Raw genomic sequence first — 6,000 nt, forward strand, 5'->3', positions numbered from 1 at the left:
ATGCATTTAATAATACATTCTTCTCTCTCTCTCAAAAATAAATAAACATTAAAAATTTTTTTCTTAAAAATAATATATTCTAACCACGCGTGTCCAAAATGCTGTCACCTCAGCATGTCAGCAACACAGAAGGTGCTGATGGGACCCCCCGCGATGGCGTGTTTGAGCTGGGTCTCTGCGAACCCCTGTGTTGCACACCCACCGGGCAGCTCAGCCGGGGCCAGACAGCCCTCAGCAGCCACATGTGACTCGGGGGCCCCGGGCCGCTGGGCACAGGCAGAGACAGCTTCGTGGGGATTCATCCCCAGTGTTCATCCCCAAACCGAGGCAAGGGCAAGGTGCGGACACCCAAGTGTATTTGCTACTAAATGAAAGAGTGGCCCAAGCTGGCCTCCAAGCTGTAGTCTGCACCACTGTGGGAGGGGCGGGGGGGGCGGGAGGCAGGGCAGGGCTTGGGGGCATGTGGGTGTGGGTGTCCCCTGCCCCGAGGTGCAGGTGGACCGAGCCCTACAGGAAGGAGGCCAGGTGCAGGGGGAGGGAGCCAGCCTGCTCCCCTCCAGCCTGCTTCCCCGAGATACGGGAGCGGAGGGGAGGGGAGGGGAGGTGGGGAGAGCCTGGGCCCCCCTCAGCCCTCTCCATGACACCCAGGCCAGCTGGGCTCCGGAACCCCAAAGAGGAAGGCTGAGCCAGAATGTGGAGATGAGGCCTTTGCAGACTGAGCCCCCGGGTCCACGGCGCAGCCCCTGTCAGTGACAGATAGGGTGGGTTTTCCACGCAGCCTCCTGACGGACACCCCAGGGCAGTCCGGCCGCCCAGGCAGGGTAGGGGTCGTGCCAGCCTCCACTGCCAGGCAGAGGTGTCTGCTGATGCCCCCAGACAAGGAAGGGGCCTGGTGGGGAGCCACGGCCAGGAGGAGGGGGGACCTTCCTTCTCCGATGAGAACGCCGTAGGGAACTGCTGGGCTCCACCTTGAGGGCCGGGCCATCGCCCTGGGGCTGCTGGGGCCGGTCAGCGGGGCTCACGTGGGCCCGGGGGGTGGCGAGCCCGTGCCAGGGCGTGTCTGCCGGGGCTCCCAGGTCTCCCTCTGGAAGGGCGGTGGCCTCCCCAGGGCGGAGCCCAGCTCCAGGCACCGGGAGGTAGTCTGTGGGTCCCTCGCGCTGCTCCCACCACCCGCACTGGGCAACGCTGGGAGGGCACGTGGAGGGTGGACGAGTGCAGACGCTCAGCGCCCAGCTGGACGCAGCTGCCCCGTCCCCACGGCTGGTCAACGGCCCCTGCAGGCCGGGCCCCAGCACACCCTTAGCCTCGGGACCAGCGGCTGGAGGTGGGGAGCACACACGGGCCGTGGTCCTCCACACAAGCAGGGGTGAGCCTCAGCGGACGTAACGTCGTCAGCGAGGGACAGGTGCAGGCTGGGTAGGGGCCAGGACCCAGCCCCCCCACCCCAGCTCTGCGCGTCCTATCTCTGTGCCTCGACTATCACAGCCCTGCTCATTACCGCAGGGACCGGCAGCCCCCGAGGCGGAGGGCAGAGGGGCTGGACGACGAGCTGGGCCGTGGGCCCGCCACAGGTGGAAACCCCCAGGATGGTCCGCTCCATGTACACGAGGCCCTCGTCTGACCGCTGTCCCTGGGCTCTTCATTCTGGGGCCACCGCCCGGACGACGCCCAGAGGGACGGAGTGGAGGGCGGTGGCCAGGGCCGTGTAGCCCATCGGCCTTCCCAGCAGCCCTGCTCCACACACTAGGGCACGGAGGCCCGGGGCTCGCGGTGACGCGCCTGTGGCCCCCCGTACCCGTGTGCCCCTACCGCCCTCTCCACTCGGCTCCTGGCAAGGCTTGTGAGCACAGCCGGCGTGTGTGTGAGCAGGGTCTCCTGTGTCACTGTCCCCGGGGCGGGGGGGGGGGGGGGCATCCCAGGCAGAATCTGGGGGAGATTCCCTGGGGAGGCCTGGCCCCTGCCGGCAGCCCCAAGCCCCCCTTCTAGGCCCCCTCCAGCCGCGCTCTCCGGTTCGTGCGGCCACCAGACGTCCAGCAGGCCTGGCAAGCGGGGCCCGCAGGGAACAGCAGGGCTCTGCCTCACAGTGACAGAACATTCTCTCTGAATCCCGGGCCAGGCTGGGGTTGGTCACTCCCCTGGGTGATCAGACCCCGTGTGAGCCCTGGGACCCTGGAAATGGGTGGGGCTGGCTCCTCCCCTCCGCCTTCACCCCATCTGCCCCTGGGTCCACTTGACCCAGGTCCAAGGGGAGACTCAGAGGCCCTCCTCTCAAGGGAAAGAGGGTCGAGGTGCTAAGCTGTGTAGCTCAGGCAGGCCTGGCTGTCCCAGGTCAGAGTGGGCCGGGAGTGGGGGTGCTGAGACCCAGACAGGTCCCAGGGGACACACCACTTGGGAAGCCCCCAGCCTCGAGTCTAAGTCCCTGGCGGGGGCTAAAACACAGTGAAGGAATTCCGCATTTCCTCAGTTGTCCGTTCGCTCAGAAATACATATTGCTTGTCTATTATGTGCTTAGTCTGCCCCCTTTCAGTCTCTGGATTTCACCTGAAATCAGGGTAGCTTCAGGGGGAGCCTCCAGGGGGAGGGTCCTTCCTGGCCACCACCCCCCCCCCCAGCTCCTGGTGGCCCCAGGTGTCCCTGGGGCTGCGGTTTCACCTTGCCATCTCTGCCCGTCTCCCCGTGGCGCCTCCCCTGTGTTTGTCTGCATGGGGACGTCTTCCTATGAGGACACCAGCCGTTGGATCAAGGCCCAGCCTAGTGACCTCATCTTAACTTGACCACATTTGCAAAGACCCTATTCCAAATGAGCCCGCCTTCACATCTGCTGCGGTTAGGACTTCAGTACATCTTTTGGGGGACACAGCTCACCCCACAACAGATGGCGGTTCCACTGAGGTCCGCGAAGGCAGCTGGGAAGACGGCCAGCCCCTCCCATCCTGAAACAGATATTTGAGTGGCGGCAGGACAGAAAATGTGTGAAGAAGGAAAGGAGAAAAGCAGACAGCAGGTGCAAAGGCCCTGAGACAGGAGCTCTCAGGGAAGGGGGGGGCAAGGAGGCTGGAAGAGGGCACAGAGGGTGAGGGCTCTGTCCGCATCCCCGCTGGGCTCACATAGAACAGGTTATGCACCTGTCTCTGTTGTGTTGCCCCCGTAAGTGTGGGGTCTCAGTGTTTCCCGGCAACCCCCATGCACCTGCTCCCTCAGCATCCACACGGTCTCCTCAGATTCCCGGGCTCTGAGCTGCAGGGATACAGCGGCCAGTGCAGGGGCCCCGCGCTGGGCGTCCCCGACACCCCCTGACCAGCTCCCAGCCCCGGCACAGGAGGACACCTAGGAAAACCAGAGCAGGCAGCTCGGAGGCCCGTGGGGCCGGTGGCCGATCGGACATGCACTCAGGTGTCCTGACGTCCAGGGCCGCCCTGGGCCGCACACAGACGGAGCACATCCCTGAGGCACGTGGCACGGCACGCCGGGGCCTCGGCTTGGCCTTCGCAGGCCGGAGCTGTGGCGCCAGCCTCAGGCTCCGAGGCCAGGCGGCTGGCGAGGCGCCCGGCGGGGTGCACACCGGCCGGCACAGACCCGGCCCCCGAAGGCCCTGGCCAGCACGGGCATGGACGTCAGCGCTGTGAGTCGTCACGAGGGGCCTGTGCCTCGGGGCTCCGAGGACCCCCAGCCACCCGGCCCCGGGACCCCTGCCAAGCAGCCCGCGCTTGGTAGAGCCCCTGCCTCCAGGCCCGGGGCGGGCCTCCCTCACCCTCTGTTTCTTTAAAGACCAGACCCTTGCTCATGCCTTTGATCTTCCACAAATCGCTGTGGCTTCTGCTCCGCGTCGGCCATGACATTGACAACTGTTTATTAGTTCTAAAATAGCTGAGATTCATGTCAGACATTCCGCATGTTAGAAAAATGTTTATGAAGTGCTATCATCGTTTATGTAACCGTGCGTGTTGGGGAAGCCACATGGGACGGATCGGACCACACAGGCCTCGGGCCTCGGCCCCAGGGCCACACCTCCCCGGGCAAGCGGGCGTCCCACGGTCCGCCCAGCCTTCCGGCCCGGCCCTGCTCAGGGGGCTCTCCCCGCCTCTCGCGGTCAGGGGGCTGCTCCCCGGGCCACAGAGCGACCCGCCAGTGCTGGGTGGGGGCGGTCCTGAAGCTCCAGGGGCTCTCTCCCCGTGTCGCCCAGCAGATGGGCCTCAGCCCCCGTCTTGGGCAGGTGCGCTGTCCTACGTCCCCTCGGAGTTCGAAGCGTGCTTATAATCCCAGTGGACAGGCCTTTCTTTGGACGTAGGCACCTAGCTTCCTCTCTGGTGCTCTGAACGGTGCTGAGGCCGGGTGGGGTGTCCCTCGGGGGGGTGGACTCAAAGCCGGGGGGCAGTGAGCCTGGCAGACAGCACCAGAAAGGCCCCTGGGCTCGCTCCCGCCCCCCAGCCCCCTCCTTCCCCCCCCAACCCCCCCCCCCCCCGGGAAGCCGTGGTTTCTGCCCTCCCCGGGCCATCCTCTCCAGCAGGACACAGAGGTGTGAACAGCTACTCGCTGTCATTCAAATGTGTCACTCACTGCATGAATGCCAAGTGGGGCGTGGGGGCCACGACATGCTGCTCCCAAAGGAAGCGGAGGGCACAGCCGGGTGAGTGGCCGCGGGAGGGGGCTCCGTGCAGCGATAAGTATGACGGCCGGGAGAGCAGCGGTGTGGACGGATCTCGGGCACATGGCTCTGGCCAGAGAGGCTGCACACGGATCGCACGGATTCTGCGGGAGACCGCGTTCACCTCGCGTGACGGAATGCGGGGTGTCGGCTGCATCTCGGGGCGGGAGGCGTGCAGCTCCCCAGAAAGGGGCCGGAGGGAGCCCACCAGGAGAGGTGGTTCTCCACGTGATCGGGGGTCCCGCGGCTGGATGAGTTGGCCAAAGCCCTTCAAACCAGACGCTTCAGATTAAGGGAATCGCCCAGCAAAAGGCCAGCCGCCGGCTCAGTGCTGGGCCACAGCTGCCACTAGTCAGCAGGGGCATCAACACCAGGGGAGAAACTGTGTCTCCATCTGGACAAAAGTACCCGAAGAGTTGAAAACGGGACCTCGGCTGCACACGTCTGAGCCTCACAGCTGCACCCGGTGGGGGCAGTCGGTCGGCGGGTGACAGGTGACAGCTGGGGTCCACGCACGCACTGATACAACTCGGCCACGAGAAGGGACGAGGCACGGACGCCCGCGACCCCACTGATGAGCCTCAACCATGTGACGCTGAGTCAGAAAAGCCAGACATGAAATCCAAGCGTAGGATCCCGCTGATAGGAGGCATCCAGAACCCGCCAATCCAGACACGGAAGCAGAGTGGTGGCCTCCAGAGCAGGGGAGGAAGAGAGGGAGTGACCGCCGATGTGAACGGGGTCTCCTCTCGGTGGGACGGAAGCGTGGGGAAGCGTTACACACCGCTGTGGACAGACTGTCACTGGGTTATTCACTTTAAAATCGTTAATTTAGGGGTGCCTGGGCAGCTCGGTCAGTTAAGCGTCCAACTCTTGATTTCCGCCCAGGTCACGATCTCACGGTTCATGGGATCAAGACCCGGCAACAGCCTCTGCCCTGGGGTGGAGCCTCCTTGGGATTCTTTCTCTCTCTCCCTCTTTCTCTGTCCCTCCCTCCTCCAAATAAATAAATGAATGTGAAAAAATAAAAAGAAATGAAATGGTTAACTTTAAACCATGGGAATGTCACCTTAAAAAAAAAAAAAACTTGAGCAAAGTTTTAGAGGAGCCTGACCCTGGGTCAGGGGCACACCCCGGGGCACACATGGGGGGCCTTCCCACTGGGGCCCAGAGAGCTGTGAACAGAGCTCACGACTGTCACTGGCAGAACCCGGGGTGGAGCAAAGTCCCGGGGTGTGGGCTCAACCACAGCCGACGAACTTATCGCCGGTCTTTGGTGCTCATCAGCGTCCACCGGGGACAGCCCCCTGGGGTCCAGGGACTGGCAGGAACCCACCTGGCCCCCTGACCATCGC

The sequence above is a fragment of the Acinonyx jubatus genome, chromosome A3 (genome assembly GCF_027475565.1).
Source record: "Acinonyx jubatus isolate Ajub_Pintada_27869175 chromosome A3, VMU_Ajub_asm_v1.0, whole genome shotgun sequence".
NCBI classification, from domain to species: Eukaryota; Metazoa; Chordata; class Mammalia; order Carnivora; family Felidae; genus Acinonyx; species Acinonyx jubatus.